This window comes from Bubalus bubalis, chromosome 10 (assembly GCF_019923935.1).
Source record: "Bubalus bubalis isolate 160015118507 breed Murrah chromosome 10, NDDB_SH_1, whole genome shotgun sequence".
In the NCBI taxonomy this organism is placed as follows: domain Eukaryota; kingdom Metazoa; phylum Chordata; class Mammalia; order Artiodactyla; family Bovidae; genus Bubalus; species Bubalus bubalis.
Window position 1 is genome coordinate 104,153,439 of NC_059166.1, and position 14,784 is coordinate 104,168,222.

The 14,784-nt window shown below is 45.0% G+C and overlaps 1 long non-coding RNA gene across 1 annotated transcript; it reads left to right on the top strand.

Annotated features, from left to right (window-relative positions):
• The first annotated feature begins 6,843 nt into the window (after positions 1-6,843).
• Positions 6,844-12,284, top strand: LOC123327885. Its single transcript, XR_006542563.1, has 2 exons — positions 6,844-6,988; positions 12,116-12,284. It is a non-coding gene; the product is annotated as an uncharacterized LOC123327885 (long non-coding RNA).
• The last annotated feature ends 2,500 nt before the right edge of the window (positions 12,285-14,784 follow it).

Genomic DNA, 14,784 nt, shown 5'->3' on the forward strand with positions numbered 1-14,784 from the left:
TATGAAAATTTTGTGCTTAATGTTAATGACTCTTAGATATGTCTATAGTAGAGTAGCGAAAAAAAAATACTAGATATTTAATATTGACTATTTCCAAGTTCGCGTGAATCTGAAATTCATTTGGGTCAATGTTTTCTTGTGTTTCCACCTGTTTGATATGTAAGGGCTTCCTTTTCTTGAGACCATTTAAATAAGAACTCAGAACTTGAGCAATATTATCAAAAAACAAAAGATTCACACTGAGACATACATAAATCCAGACAGACAGACAAGAGATCTTCTAGTTTTCCGCCTGAGATTTAAAATATTTCTTTGAGCTGCTTTTTTTGGGGGGTGGTGGTGTGGCAGCAAGAATACTGGAGTGGGTTGCCATTCCCTTCTCCAGGAGATCTCCCCAACCCAGGGATTGAACCAGGTCTCCTGAATTGTAGGCAGATGATTTACTGTCTGAACCACCAGGGAAGGTGTTCAAATCTGTGGCAAGGGTTAACTTCAAGCAGTGCCCTAGGCAGGCCTTTTTAACAATCTGTTTTTAATTGCATATGCAAAAGAACTAGCTTTAGGGTTTCCAAGAAAAAAAGACGTTTCCTTGTAACCAGTTTTGTCTGGTTCTACAGAATATCATGGTCATCCTGCTGCTGCTAAGTCACTTCAGTCGTGTTCAACTCTGTGCGACCCCATAGACGGCAGCCCACAAGGCTCCCCCATCCCTGGGATTCTCCAGGCAAGAATACTGGAGTGGGTTGCCATTTCCTTCTCCAATGCATGAAAGTGAAAAGTGAAAGTGAAGTTGCTCAGTCGTGTCCGACCCTCAGCGACCCCATGGACTGCAGCCTACCAGGCTCCTCCATCCATGGGATTTTCCAGGCAAGAGTACTGGAGTGGGGTGCCATTGTCTTCTCCCATGGTCTTCCTAGGTCAGGTCATCTTTGCTTTCTGTAGTCATAATTTTATCCCTAAATCATAGACAGATAAGTTGATAAAAAGCTTGGATTGTCTCTGTGGGGTGGATTTGCTTGTCCTTGGGTTTCATGTGGCGGCAGTAGCCAGGCCCGCGGCCCTGTCCTGGAAGTGGGCGTGGGGGCATGGCACACCAAGCTTGCCAGGGGCTGGGGGGTCCCTGTGGTGCTCTTGGGGGTCGCCATTGCGGCTGGGAATGCTCATTTCATGGGCTCCTGGGTCCCCATCGATTGGCGTCCAGAAAGCAGAGCAGAGGGGTGTGGACCACAGGTAAGGGAACTGGGACTCGGAGGAGCAGGGAACCACGTATTCTGCCCTCTCTGTTGGCGCAGTCTTGGAGCCCCCTAACCTGGGGTCGCAGAAAGGCCTCGCCTTTGGGGTCAAGGCCTTTACCACTTTACCTCTTCGCTCAGACCCGTGCAGTTTTGCCAAGCAGCCTAGTGCCTGCTGGAAGTCCAAGGGATTTATCCTGCCTTGTGATTTCACCTGCTGGGGCTCCACAACCCTTACTCTGGCCAGCTGGCCCAGCCCTCCTTCTGGCATTTTGCAGCCCTGTGGGCCCTTGAACACCTGCTGGGATGGAAAAGGGAAGGGTCCACGAATTGCACCCTAGAAACTTAGTAGGGCACATGGATTGGAAAACCTGGTGGCCACCCATGGAGAAGGGAAGGGAGGAGGGTACCTTGCTGCCCTTTCATGGTGGAATCTGTGGCTGTCCGGCTGAGAGGGGGCCTTTCCATGGGAACCCTGTGCAATAAGTTTGGCGTTTTGGAACTGAATAATTAGAACGTGCAAAAATTTTAAATCATGTGGTGCTTTAATTAAAAAACAAAAACAAAACAAAACAAAAAAAAAACCAAAACCAAGCTCCAAGTTTTTTGCAAGTTGAGGTCTAAAAATTGGAGGTCTATTTTCCTTCCATTGTGGCATTCTATGAAGAAATGTGCGTTTTTTTTTTTTTTTTTTTAAGAAAAAAGTCAGAAAAGTGAAGGAAACAGAAAACCCAGAGGTGCCCCTGTAGTTTGACGAAGGCCTTAGGAGGTCACTTGTAAATGCGGCTGGCTGTAGGGAGGGAGTCTCTTCCTGTGGCTAATGGGCACAGAGCTCTGAAGGCTTGTCCTTTGCATGGATGTTCTTGTTTGTGGAAATCCAGCTCAGTGCCATCTCCTGATGTGTAAGAATTTCCCAGATTAGACTCCTAGGCAAATCCCACAGGGCCAGGGGCTCCTTCCTTCATTGTATCTGTCTGTTTGACTGAAAACCAGCAATGACATATTTTTCTTTCAATCTGGTCTTTCTAATATTTCCCCTCCCCCTCAATAGGTTCCAGGGTTGAATTGTAGTCAGTTGTCCATGATTTTGCAGATGAGGAAACTGAGAGCCAGAGAGGGTGGAGGACTGTCCAAGGGAGAATGAGATATCCTTCCAGGAACCCTGGCTCCTGGGTTTTTAATGAGCTTCCCACCCAGCATGGTCATTAATTGGCAAGTGCTGAGATTGAGAATAAACTATTGGTGGAAATGTAAAAGGCTTTTTCTAAAGAATGTGCCTACCAGCTGTGCATCTAATGGAGTATTTTCATTGTACTCCCCAACCCTTGGAAAGTGCTGGACGCAGGGTAGATGCTTCATCATTTTTATTGAATAAGTTCACTTTCACATAACTATATACATAGTGTCAGCAACACTATGAGGTATATTAGAACAGTGATTGTCACAGTTGGTACTTCACAGATCAGTAAAGAAAGAAAACATTTTATTAGGAAGCCTGTAGGCTGAGCGCCAAAGAATTGATGCTTTTGAACTGTGGTGTTGGAGAAGACTCTTGAGAGTCCATTGGACTGCAAGGAGATCCAACCAGTCCATTCTGAAGGAGATCAGCCCTGGGATTTCTTTGGAAGGAATGATGTTACAGCTGAAACTCCAGTACTTTTGCCACCTCATGCAAAGGGTTGACTCATTGGAAAAGACTCTGATGCTGGGAGGGGTTGGGGGCAGGAGGAGAAGGGGACGACGGAGGATGAGATGGCTAGATGGCATCACTGACTCAATGGATGTGAGTCTGAGTGAACTCTGGGAGCTGGTGATGGACAGGGAGGCCTGGCATGCTGCGATTCATGGGGTCGCAAAGAGTCAGACACGACTGAGTGACTGAACTGAACTAAAGAGAATTGCTAAGTTTTAAGTTTATCCCACAAGGATTTTTTAAAAAATGAAACAAATCTCTCCATCACCAAGGCTATCAGAGGTCTGTTGAGGACACCATGTAAGGGAGGGAGACTCTTGGGACACCCCTGCTTCAGCATCTCCCTAAGCCAGCAATCTGGGACAGTCGAGTACACTTGAAGTTCCTTCCTTGACCTAGGGGGTTCTTTTGGAAGACAATTTTTTGACACACAGGGGTGGGGGAAGGTTTTGGGATGTTTCAAGTGCAGTCCATTTATTGTGCACTCTATTTCTATTTCTGTTCCCTGGTGGCTGCATTGGTAAAGAGTCTGCCTGCAGTGCAGGAGACCCGGCTTCAGTCCCTGGGTCAGGGAGATTTCTGGAGAAGGAAATGACATCCCACTCCAGTATTCTTGTCTGAAGAATTTAATGGACTGAGGAGCCTGGTGGGCTACAAAGGGCTGGGCACGGCTGAGTGACCAAACATTTATTTCTAGTATTATTTCATCAGCTCCACCTCAGATCATCAGACATTAGATCCTCGAGGTTGGGGGCCCCTGCTTTAGTTCCCTCTTTCATCTTCTACACAGCTCCAGCCTGCTTCCTCTCCTCTTCCACCTGTAGAACTACCTGCCGGGCTTCTCTGAGTGTGACTAAGAGTCTCCTTCCCTCACTTCCTTTCCTCTGAGTCCCTTCTCCTCACTGGGTTTCCCTGATCTCCGTTTAGGCACTTTTGCCCCAGGTGGTGCTAGTGGTAAAGAACCTACCTGCCAATGCAGGAATCCGATCCCTGGGTTGGGAAGATCCACTGGAGGAGGGCATGGTAACCCACTCCAGTATTCTTGCCTGCAAAATTCCCATGCACAGAGGAGCCTGGCAGCCTCTGACAGTCAGATGTGACTGAAGCGACTTAGCACAGCATACCTGAGGACCTTAGAACTGCAGACTCATGTGATTGTTCTGGCTCTTTGGAGTCCCTTGTCCTTCCACGTGTATGTTAGGGTCAGCTTGTGTATTGCTTCCTAAAGGCCCTGAGAGGGTAACAGGCAGGAAGGCCGGGGGTCTCCAGACAGAGGGAATAGGCTGCAAGTGTCAGACTTTTTTTTCCTCTCTCTCTTAAGCAGCTGGAGGAAACAAACTAGTGTTACATTTTTTTCCCCTTCTGGATACAAATTTAAAAGGAGGTTTCTCTGAAAATTCTGTGTTGCCATGACAACTCCTGGCTTCATCTGAACTTAACTTTTCTCAAACCTTGAGCTAAGCAATGCATTTTTTCGTAAGGAAATGTTTGTCTTAAGCTATGTTAATATACTATGTATTTCCACTAGACTCTGGCTTCAGGTCGGCTCCCCCTAGAAGCTCAGAACCGACTTGACAAACCAGTATGTCTTAGTCATACCTTGTTCTCCTAATCTATGTTAATGAAACGATATATTTGCCTGGAAATTTGCCTTTCTTCAAGATTCATGTCAATCATTTTATGGCCTGGGAGGACTCACATCCTGCCAATGTTATCTCAATGCATGTTGTGGGTGAGGGGCCTGGTGCCATTCTCTGAGACATTGCCTTTCTTTCCTTAGCAGACTGCTAGTGGCTGTATAACTTCTGGCTAAAGACCAGCAGGGGGTACTCTTACTGCCCCCATCTGAAGTCTATGTCAGCAGCGTTCTCTATCTCTTTTATACTTTAATAAAACTTTATGACACAAAAGTTCTGAGTGATCAAGTCATATTGGATCTTCATTTCAGATTGAAGATGCATTCCATGGTATTGCCATCTTTAGTCTTTCCATCACTATGGGATATCTGTACATGTCTTCAGGATATTTTTCAGCAATTGTGTATAATTTCCAATGTGCCAGTCTTGTCATCCTCGTTATATCCATTGCAAAGTATTTTATTAATGTTGACATTATTGAAAGGGAATTGTTTTTTAAAATTCCTTTTCAGATTATTATTTCCTAGTGTATACAGATAAAACTGTGTAATCATTAATTTTTATCAGTTAGGACAGCTTGATAGTTGTCTTTCCTTTCTTTACTTTCTCATACTTTAAGATTATCCTGGCTCATATTTACTGCCTCACCCCTAATCTCCATCATTTATTCAAAGAGCTTCTGTCCTTTTTTAAAAACATTGAATTATTTTTTGACTATGCTGGGTCTTTGTTGCTAGATGTCTAGTTGTAGTGAGCAGAGGCTGCCCTTAGTTACTGTGCCATGGCTTCTCATTGCAGCACTTTCTCTGGTTGCAGAACTTGGGGTCTGGAGCATGCAAGTACTTCAATAGTTGTACAGGGGCTTAGTTGCCCCTGAGCATGTGGAATCTTCTAGCACCGGGGATTAAACCCATGTTCCCTGCATTAGTAGGCAGATCCTTTACCACCGGACCACCAGGAATATGTCCTGTTCCCTTTCATTAGAGAATGATATGCAAAACATACATGTAGGAGCTAAATATGCTCAGCTGACAATACTCGGAAATATATACATGTATTTCAGCTTACCTTTGAACATATTCAGTTAAAGGTAATTTGTGATGATGTCTCCATGGGTCTTGTAACCTTTCCTTTTGTTTCTCTGGAACTTCCCATTCCAATGGTAAAATACCTGGCTTCCACAACTTATCATGTATAGAATTCAGTGCTTGTCCCATGTGGTTACTGAAAAAAACCGTCAGACTGTCTTCTAAAGGGAGCTGTGCATGCATCCCACCAGTATCTTGAGTATGTTTCTGTAGGATAGTTTACTATCAGTATACCCTCCATGGCCAGGTGTCTATTTCAATCTTTACCAACCAGTTATGAATGGGCTTGTTTGCTCTAGTGTTCTTGGACAATTTGAGTAGAGATTCTTTGTCAGATATGCATTTTTTAGGAAAACAATTTTATGTATTTTTGGCTGTGTTGGGTCTTCGTGTATAGGCTTTTCCCTAGTTCGGGTGTGCGTGGGCCATAACTAGTGGTGTGCGGGCTTCTCACTGCATTGGCTCCTCTTGTTGTGGGGTGCAGGCTCATGGGCTTCAATGGTTTCAGTATGTGAGCTCGGCATTGTGGCTTCCAGGATCTAGAGCACAGCTCGGCAGTTGTGGCACATGGGCTCCGTAGCATGTGGGATCGCCCCATAGCAGGGATCACACCTGTGTGTCCAGCACTGGCAGGCGGAGTCTTTACCACAGAGCAACCAGGGAAGCCCTCAGGCATACTTTTGATTCTAGTTTTCCACACATGTACCTGGTGAAAGAGGCCAGGATCAAGAGGCCTGGCTGCTGGCAGTCCTCAGCCACAGTTCTGGCTGTGCCATCCAAAGCTCTGGGGCCTTTGGCGAGTGCCTCAGCTTCCCTGGGACTGTTTCCTCCCCTCAGAAATGCCATGCTGTTGGACTGTAGCCCACCAAGCTCCTCTGTCCCTGGGATTTCTGAGGCCAGAATACTGGAGGGGGTGCTATTTCCTTCTCTACAAGGTAGCATTCAGAAGATATTTACTCCTGGATTGTGGTTTTGATGAAGGAAGGGGGTCCCTTCCAGGGCTTGAGAGTGGATTCTTGTCTGACACTTGGAAATGAACTGTCCATGGAGAGGAGTGCCATCCAAATGAGAGACTTCTTTGGAAAGGGCTACCAGGGCGGAGGGCAGGAGGGTGAGGGAAACAGAGAGAACTGCTCTTCCATGTGGCTCACCGTCTCAGGGTTTATGGTCATTGGGTTAGTTTCTTGTTGTCTCTTGCCAGTCATTCTGAATTGGGATCCTTCCTGGGGGCACATGCATCACTCAGCCGAGATGGATTCCAGTGAGGAGGATCCTGGGAAGTTGGTAGGACCTCTGCACTGCAGTCTCCCATCTCTTTTTGACCTCTCCAGAATCCTGGTTGGTGGTAGCTTGTTAGTTGCTTGTTCCTTACCAGGACCTCCTGTTTAAGATGACTCCTGCAAGTGTTTTCTCTTCTCTGTTGCCTGGTAAGGGTGGGTGGTCAGTGGTTCATTTAACAGTTTGTCTTTTGGTTCTCTCGAATAAGGTCCTTCACAGAGTAAATGTATAAAATTGTAAAAGTCAATGTTTTCAACAATTTATATTCATAATTTGGTAAGTTGGCTTTTTTATTGTGTGTTAGAACTCATCATTAGACCAAAGGTCATGTGGATATTTTGTTGTTGTCTAAAATTTAATAGTTTTTAAAATTGAATTAAGGTGTTAATTGCAAGGTTTGTGTTTCTGTTCAGTTTTTTAAAACAGTTATTTATTTTTAGTTGATTGATGATTGCTTTACAATATTGGTTTGATTTGTCATACATCCACATGAATTAACCGTAGGTGTACGTGTGTCCCCTCACTCTTTTTTGTTCTTTTTATTTATTTATTTTTATTATAAATTTATTTATTTTAATTGGAGGCTAATTACGTTACAATATTGTATTGGTTTTGTCATACATCAACATGAATCTGACATGGGTATACACGTGTTCCCTATCCTGAAACCCCCTCCCACCTCCCTCCCTGTACCATCCCTCTGAGTCACCACAGTGCACCAGCCCCAAGCATCCTGTATCATGCATCAAACCTGGACTGGCGATTCATTTCATATATGATACTATACATGTTTCAATGCCATCTTCCCAAATCATCCCACCCTCTCCCTCTCCCACAGAGTCCAAAAGACTGTTCTACACAACTGTGTCTCTTTTGCTGTCGCGCATACAGGGTTATCATTACCATCTTTCTAAATTCCATATATATGCATTAGTATACTGTATTGGTGTTTTTCTTTCTGGCTTACTTCACTCTGTATAATAGGCTCCAGTTTCATCCACCTCACTAGAACTGATTTAAATGTATTCTTTTTAATGGCTGAGTAATACTCTGCCGGGAACCAGCATATTGCATATTGAGTGAGGATCTGTAATAGCTCAACTGGAATTCTATCACTGCCGGGAGCCAGCATGAGGCACTCCGCCCATGACAAAGGTCATGAGGAAGGAGGCTCGGCATACGCAAAGGCGGGATCGAGCCTCAGGAGTCCCCCTGGAAATTCTCGAGCATCTACCCCCAAAACCAGAGTCTGCCTACTTTCTGCTTTGTGCTTTCACCTACACCTCTGACTTTACGGGGGGCTGTCTCCCACTACCTCTCTCTGAAAAAAGAGTTAGCTTACAGCTCCAGTTAATAATTCTTGGATGTGACAGTGTTTCAACCTACAAACTCCTTTGGAAATCCTCTAGCCTGCCTGAATGGGTTTTTCCGGCCACATGTGATTGTTCAGAGCCTCCCAACTGTGAGAGGCAGGAGATGTTCTAAACTGCCTAAACACAGATTCCTTTGAGTAGTTAAAAGATTGATTAGAAATTGTATTGGTGAAGGGTTTTTCACTTGTTGGGCCAATGTTTGCTGCTAAGTCTCCATACTCCTTACCTACTGTGTCCTTGGCAGTGTATTGATTGATATAATGGGTGTATAGAAATGTAAAATGCAGCTTTGTCCAATGCTTTTTGGAAGGCTGGTGCCTGACTTTGGAATAATCACCTTTAGAGAAAAATAAGTTTCTTAAAATGTTAACAGGCCTCCGGGCCAGAAGATGATGTCAATCACCTGAACTTTTGCATATGATAAGTTTGAAAGCCTGGCTTAGATTAGAACCAGGAACTGCTGTCCTTGCATGACTCCACCCCTTCCCCCATTATCCTCTATGCATACCTTAAGGTATAAAAACTACTTTGGAAAATAAAGTGCGGGCCTTGTTCACTGAAACTTGGTCTCCCCATGTCACTCTCTCTCCCAAATTCTAGCTGAGTCTCCATCTGGAGCGCAGAACCCACCATGCTTGCTAATTATGCCTGGGGTTCTAAGATCCGGCCGGGGAGGCCTCAGTGTCTCCTCTCCTTCGGGAGAATGGAAGGACGCCTGTGGCCTACGTAAGTGGTGCAAACTTCTTGTCTTGAAGTTTTATTGGTCTCCTGCGTAAACCAAGCTACTCAGCCTCTTTTCTCCACTGAATTTTCCTACTGAGCTATCCTCATTCTATTACTCTTTATTATCTCTAATTAACATTTGAATAGGTCACCTAGCCATCTCTCCTTCGAATACCCTGGATCAGCCGGGGCTGGACCCCGGCAATACTCTGTTGTGTATATGTACCAAAGCTTTCTTATCCATTCATCTGCTGATGGACATCTAGGTTGCTTCCAGGTCATGGCTATTATAAACAGTGCTGTGATAAACATTGGGGTACATGTGTCTCTTTCGATTCTGGGCTCCTCAGTGTGTATGCACAGCAGTGGTATTGCTGGGTCATAAGGCAGTTCTATTTCCAGTTTTTTAAGGAATTTCCACACTGTTCTCCATAGTTTGAGTTCTCTGAGTCATACAGCAAATTCCCAGCGGTTGTCTATTTACAAATGTTGGTGTACATGCATCCATGCTGCTCTCTTCATCTCACCCTCTCTCTCTTGTTCCCCACCCTTGTCTGTAAGTCCGTTCTCTATGTCTGCATCTCCGTTGCTCCTATGTGAACATATTCATCAGACCCATCCTTCTCGATTCCATGTTTTTCTCTTTCTGACTGACTTCCTTGTTTAATACGCTCTAGGTTTATCCCCTTCATTAGAACTGACTCAAATGTGTTCCTTTTCATGGCTGCATTCCATACAAGCTCTGATTGTTCCTTAGCCATGATTTGAGAAGGGTCATGGAGCTATGCTGCTCCATTTCAGTTTGGGCTTCCAGTCTGCGTGCTCACAACAGAGCTGCTTCTGGGTGAGCCCTCTGAGGTCTGTGAGCGCGGGGCTGCCTGCTTTCTCTGGCGGCCCGCAGAGGGCGCCAAAGCCCACTCTGACGCGCGGGCACAGGACGCTTTGCCTTCAGACTTGGCTTGGTGACCAGCTGGCGGGAGCTTTGTCTCTTCAGGGCCGTCAGGGCTTGGGCTCCTGGGTAATGGGGCTGCATCCAGGCTGAGAGGAGCAGAGTTGCCTCAGTGCCCGCCAGCAGGGAGGTGCTGCAAGAGGGAAAAATGAGGATGAAATAGATGTCTCCTGTGTCCAGCTGAGCACTGACCGGAGGTCCATCTCAGAGGACTAGGTGGGGGGCGGAAAGAGCTCTATGTGCAAAATGGCAGGTTTTCAGTTCGATTTCTGTTAGATGATGTAGAGGATGACCTTCACTGATGTTGTTCCCTGTAGGTGGCCAGTTTTCCTGTCACTGTTTCTTGAGAAGACAGTCCTTTCCTCTTCACTCGTTCCTGGTTTGTTTTTCATGAACTGACCACATACATGTGGGTTCATTCCTGGGCTCTCTATTCTTTCCTGGAGTCCATGTGTTTGTGTTCCTGCCAGTTCCTCACTGTGGTGGTTACTAGAGCTCTGTGATGTAGTTTGAAGTCAAAGAGGAAGATGCCTCCATCTGTGTTCATCTTTATCAGAGTCTTTTTGGCTGCTTAAAGTCCTGTTAAATATTCAGTTAAGTTCAGTCACTTAGTCGTGTCTAACTCTGTGTGACCCCATGAATCACAGCATGCCAGGCCTCCCTGTCCATCACCAACTCCTGGAGTCCACCCAAACTCATGTCCATGGAGTCGGTGATGCCATCCAGCCATCTCATCCTCCGTCGTCCCCTTCTCCTCCTGCCCTTAATCCCTCCCAGAATCAGAGTCTTTTCCAATGAGTCAACTCTTCGCATGAGGTGGCCAAAGTACTGGAGTTTCAGCTTTAGCATCATTCCTTCCAAAGAACACCCAGGGATGATCTCCTTCAGAATGGACTGGCTGGATCTCCTTGCAGTCCAAGGGACTCTCAAGAGTCTTCTCCAACACCACAGTTCAAAAGCATCAATTCTTCAGCGCTCAGCTTTCTTCACAGTCCAACTCTCACATCCATACATGATCACTGGAAAAACCATAGCCTTAACTAGATGGACCTTTGTTGGCAAAGTAATGTCTCTGCTTTTGAATATGCTATCTAGGTTAGTCATAACTTTCCTTCCAAGGAGTAAGTGTCTTTTATTTCATGGCTGCAGTCACCATCTGCAGTGATTTTGGACACCCCCCCCAAAATAAAGTCTGACACTGTTTCCACTGTTTCCCCATCTATTTCCCCTGAAATGATGGGACCAGATGCCACGATCTTTGTTTTCTGAATGTTGAGCTTTAAGCCAACCTTTTCACTCTCCTCTTTAACAATTTTTGTATTTATCATAGAACAGTGTTAATTAATTGTATTTATTGTGTTGTAGATTATAGCCCTAGTACTTATTTATCTTACAACTGGAAGTTTTTACCTTTTTTTTTTTTGAAATGTATTCATAGATAAGGTTTATTCCAGTGTTTACATAAAAATGAGCTGATGTAGAACAGGAAAAGGTTTTTCCAAAGGGTTAAAATGTATCAAACAACAGAACTTGGTCCTTCAATTTAGTTTGAATTCAGTTGGCTGACTGCATTATTATTAATATCCACCCTCATTAATCATTTTCATCACATGCAATATCAAAAGTCTTCTGGTGGCACTTCCTATTGCCCTGGAAGTCTCTTAAAATGCTTTCAGTTACAAAAGAAGGGCAAGGATTTTATCAGCTCACACTCTACTCCATTGGAAACAAAAATACAGCCCTCAATTCTCTTGTTTAAATTGTGGCTCTTGGAAAACAGTGTCCAAATGAAGAAATTAGCACTAACATAAAAAGAACACAGTATAATGTCTGTATAACAGTGACTTTGCTTCAAATTTTTTTCATTAAGAATTATTTTTATTATCTCTCCACAAGGAAGTTATAAAAATACCTGTAAAACATTGAAAAGGCTCTTTAAAATCCTGGAATGAAGAATTCTGAAGTATGAATTATGATACATCTATGATTTGCAAATAAAAGAATCAAATAAATTCTACAAGTTGGAATTTCTGAATGACTTTGGTAGGAATGAGGTAGCTCATTCTAACCAGAATGAGCTAAAACATCAGACATTTACAATTTTCTGTTTTCATCTCAATTGAATCTTTGATCTGTTGAGAGGCACAGTGCACACAGGAACTTGCTTCTGCCACTAATGATGAAGTCAATCTGAGGGACAGATATTTGTATCCTGGATGCACTAGGCTCTTCCATGCAACTGACTGGAGTGGTCTTCCCTTATTTGTTCCATCATGTTTTAAATAAAAGTAAATATACATATGGTAAAACATTTAAATGGTACAAGAGGATTTAAAATAATCAGTAAATATCCTTTTCTCCTATAACCTAGAAAATCTGATGTTTTCCAAATCATCAAACAGTCATATATGAATAATTTGCAAAGCGAAGTCAACCTTAGAGTATCTTCATCTGAAAATTATTCTCAGGATTTCTGGAATACCTTGATTCTCTCATATTTTACCTCTGTTACAGAGGAAAGCCATGCAGTCTTCTTCTCAAAAAAAAAAAAAAAAAAAAAAAAACTAACTAGGAAAGCAACTCACACACTCTGCTCAGAGACAGCAAGTGCAGGCAACACCTTGTACCCCATGGATCTGGTCCTAGCCACGGGCAGGGGCTCTGGTATCCACCAGAGACACGGGTTGGTCCCCGGAGCCCAGCCGTGCCCTTGAATGCCTCTGATCCTCCGGGACAGCTGAGCATCCTTCGAGGAGAGCATGACGCGGCTGGCGTGTAAGGAGAGGAGACAGGCATTCTCGAAGAGACGAACTAGAAACGCTTCTGCCGCCTCTTGCAGGACCACCAGGGCCTGGATTTATCAACTGAAGTCCACACCACGAGTGAATTTAACACGTATTTCTCTTGCTGGTGAAGGAGTGGGGATTGGCGGAGGACTGGAGAGGAAAAGGAGACTCAAGAGAAGATAGACTTTCTCCGCGAGTCCCTGTGAATCTTCACCTCTGTTCTTCTTTCCTGGTGCTTACTCTTGGGACCTAACTGGTAGCTGATGTCAGCTCCAGGGAGCTTTGAGACAGCGGGCGCGGCTCTCCTGGTCTCGGCGGTGGGAGAGGAAGAGACAGTTTCTCGGGGCAGGGGAAGGGACGGGGATGCTGGTTGGTTGAGAGAGTTGCAGGCGGCAGAAGGGGGTCTTTCTTAGCAGCAGGCGCCTGCCCTTCTGGAGCGCTCCGATCGCCTGCAGGAGTGCATGTCTCCGGCGAGCCCATGGACGGGAGGAAGCGCCTGGACACGGGCCGGCGGGCCGGCGGCGGGAGCCAGGCTCGCCGAGCGCCCCCCGGTGTTTCGGGCTCGCGGCGCTGGTGGGCCGGTGACAGGCGCGGAGAGAGTGTTTCGCCCCAGGGCTCCTTCTAGATCTGTGTTCGGGGGCAGAGGCCGGCCGCCTGACCCGGCTGGGTGGTGCTCTGGAAGTTTGTACCCTTTGACCAGATTCTTCCAATTCCCCTCCCAACACCCCTCTGCGTACCTCCAGTAACGACAAATCCGATCTCTTTTTCTATGAGCATGTTTATTTTTGAAGTATAATTGACTACAGCAGTCTGTTAGTTCCCTGGTACACAGCATAGTGATTTGACATATCTATACATTTCAAAATGATCGCCGTAAATCTAGTTACCATCTGTCACCATGAAAGGTATTACTTTAATATTCCCCTACATTATTATCGACTGTATTGTTGATTATATTCTTAGTGTTCCATATTGATGTTTTTCACCATGTATCTCTGTATTTTAGTGGTTGCTCTGGAGATTATAGTATTCATATTTAGCTTTTCTCTGTTTGCTTGGAAATAAGATTGTGCCAAGTCAAGGGGAACATAGAAGCCACACCACCACTTAGTGCTACATCTTCGTGCATCAAAAACTGCTTCAGACAGTGTTAGAAGTTTTGCTTTCTGCTGTCATACATATATGCATCATATATACATACAAAATAGTCTCAGGACTTCCCTGGTGGTCCAGTGGCTAGGACTCTGTGCTCCCAGTGCACAGGGCCTGGGTTTGATCCCTGGTCGGGGAACTAGATCCCACCTGCTGCAATGAAGATGGAAGGTCCCAAGTGCCACAACTAAGACTGGCACAGCTACATAAATACATAAAAATAAATATTTCTTAAATAAGAAGTATAAAAAGCTGACTGCTTTGGCCACTTCTTTAAAATTAGGGACTCCCTGGCAGTCCAGTGATTAAGACTAGGAGCTCCCACTGCAGTGGGCAAGGGTTCCACCCCTGGCCGGGGAACTAAGATCCCACACATTGGATGGCACAGACCAAAACACCATAAGACTCATATTTACATAGTTATTCACCATTTCTATTGCTCTTCCTTTATTCTTGAAATTTGTTTCCCTCTGGTATTATTCTCTTTGAATCTGAAGAATTTCCTTTAGCCTTTCTTTCAAAGTGGGTCTGCTAGAGAGCTCCCTTCTCACTCTAATGCAGATGGTACAGAAGGTGAGGATTCAGCGTAGCTCTGCTGATCAGTGAGTGTCCAGAGTGCCTGGTCACTGCTAAATTGCCTTGTGTGACCGTCATGGTTAGTGTACTGGAATTGCCTGGTTTCAGTCACATGACATGCGCACCACATGGCAGACAGCTGCCCTGTCCTGGACTAAACAGGCAGAGGCAGTTGAGCCAGGATGAGTGCCATCTGATAGCCACCTTTGCTAATTCTGACTCAGTGACCCACCTATCTTCTTGAAATTTTTGCTCCCCTTCCCTTGTGATGGAGCAAAGTCCAGACATCAACCATAT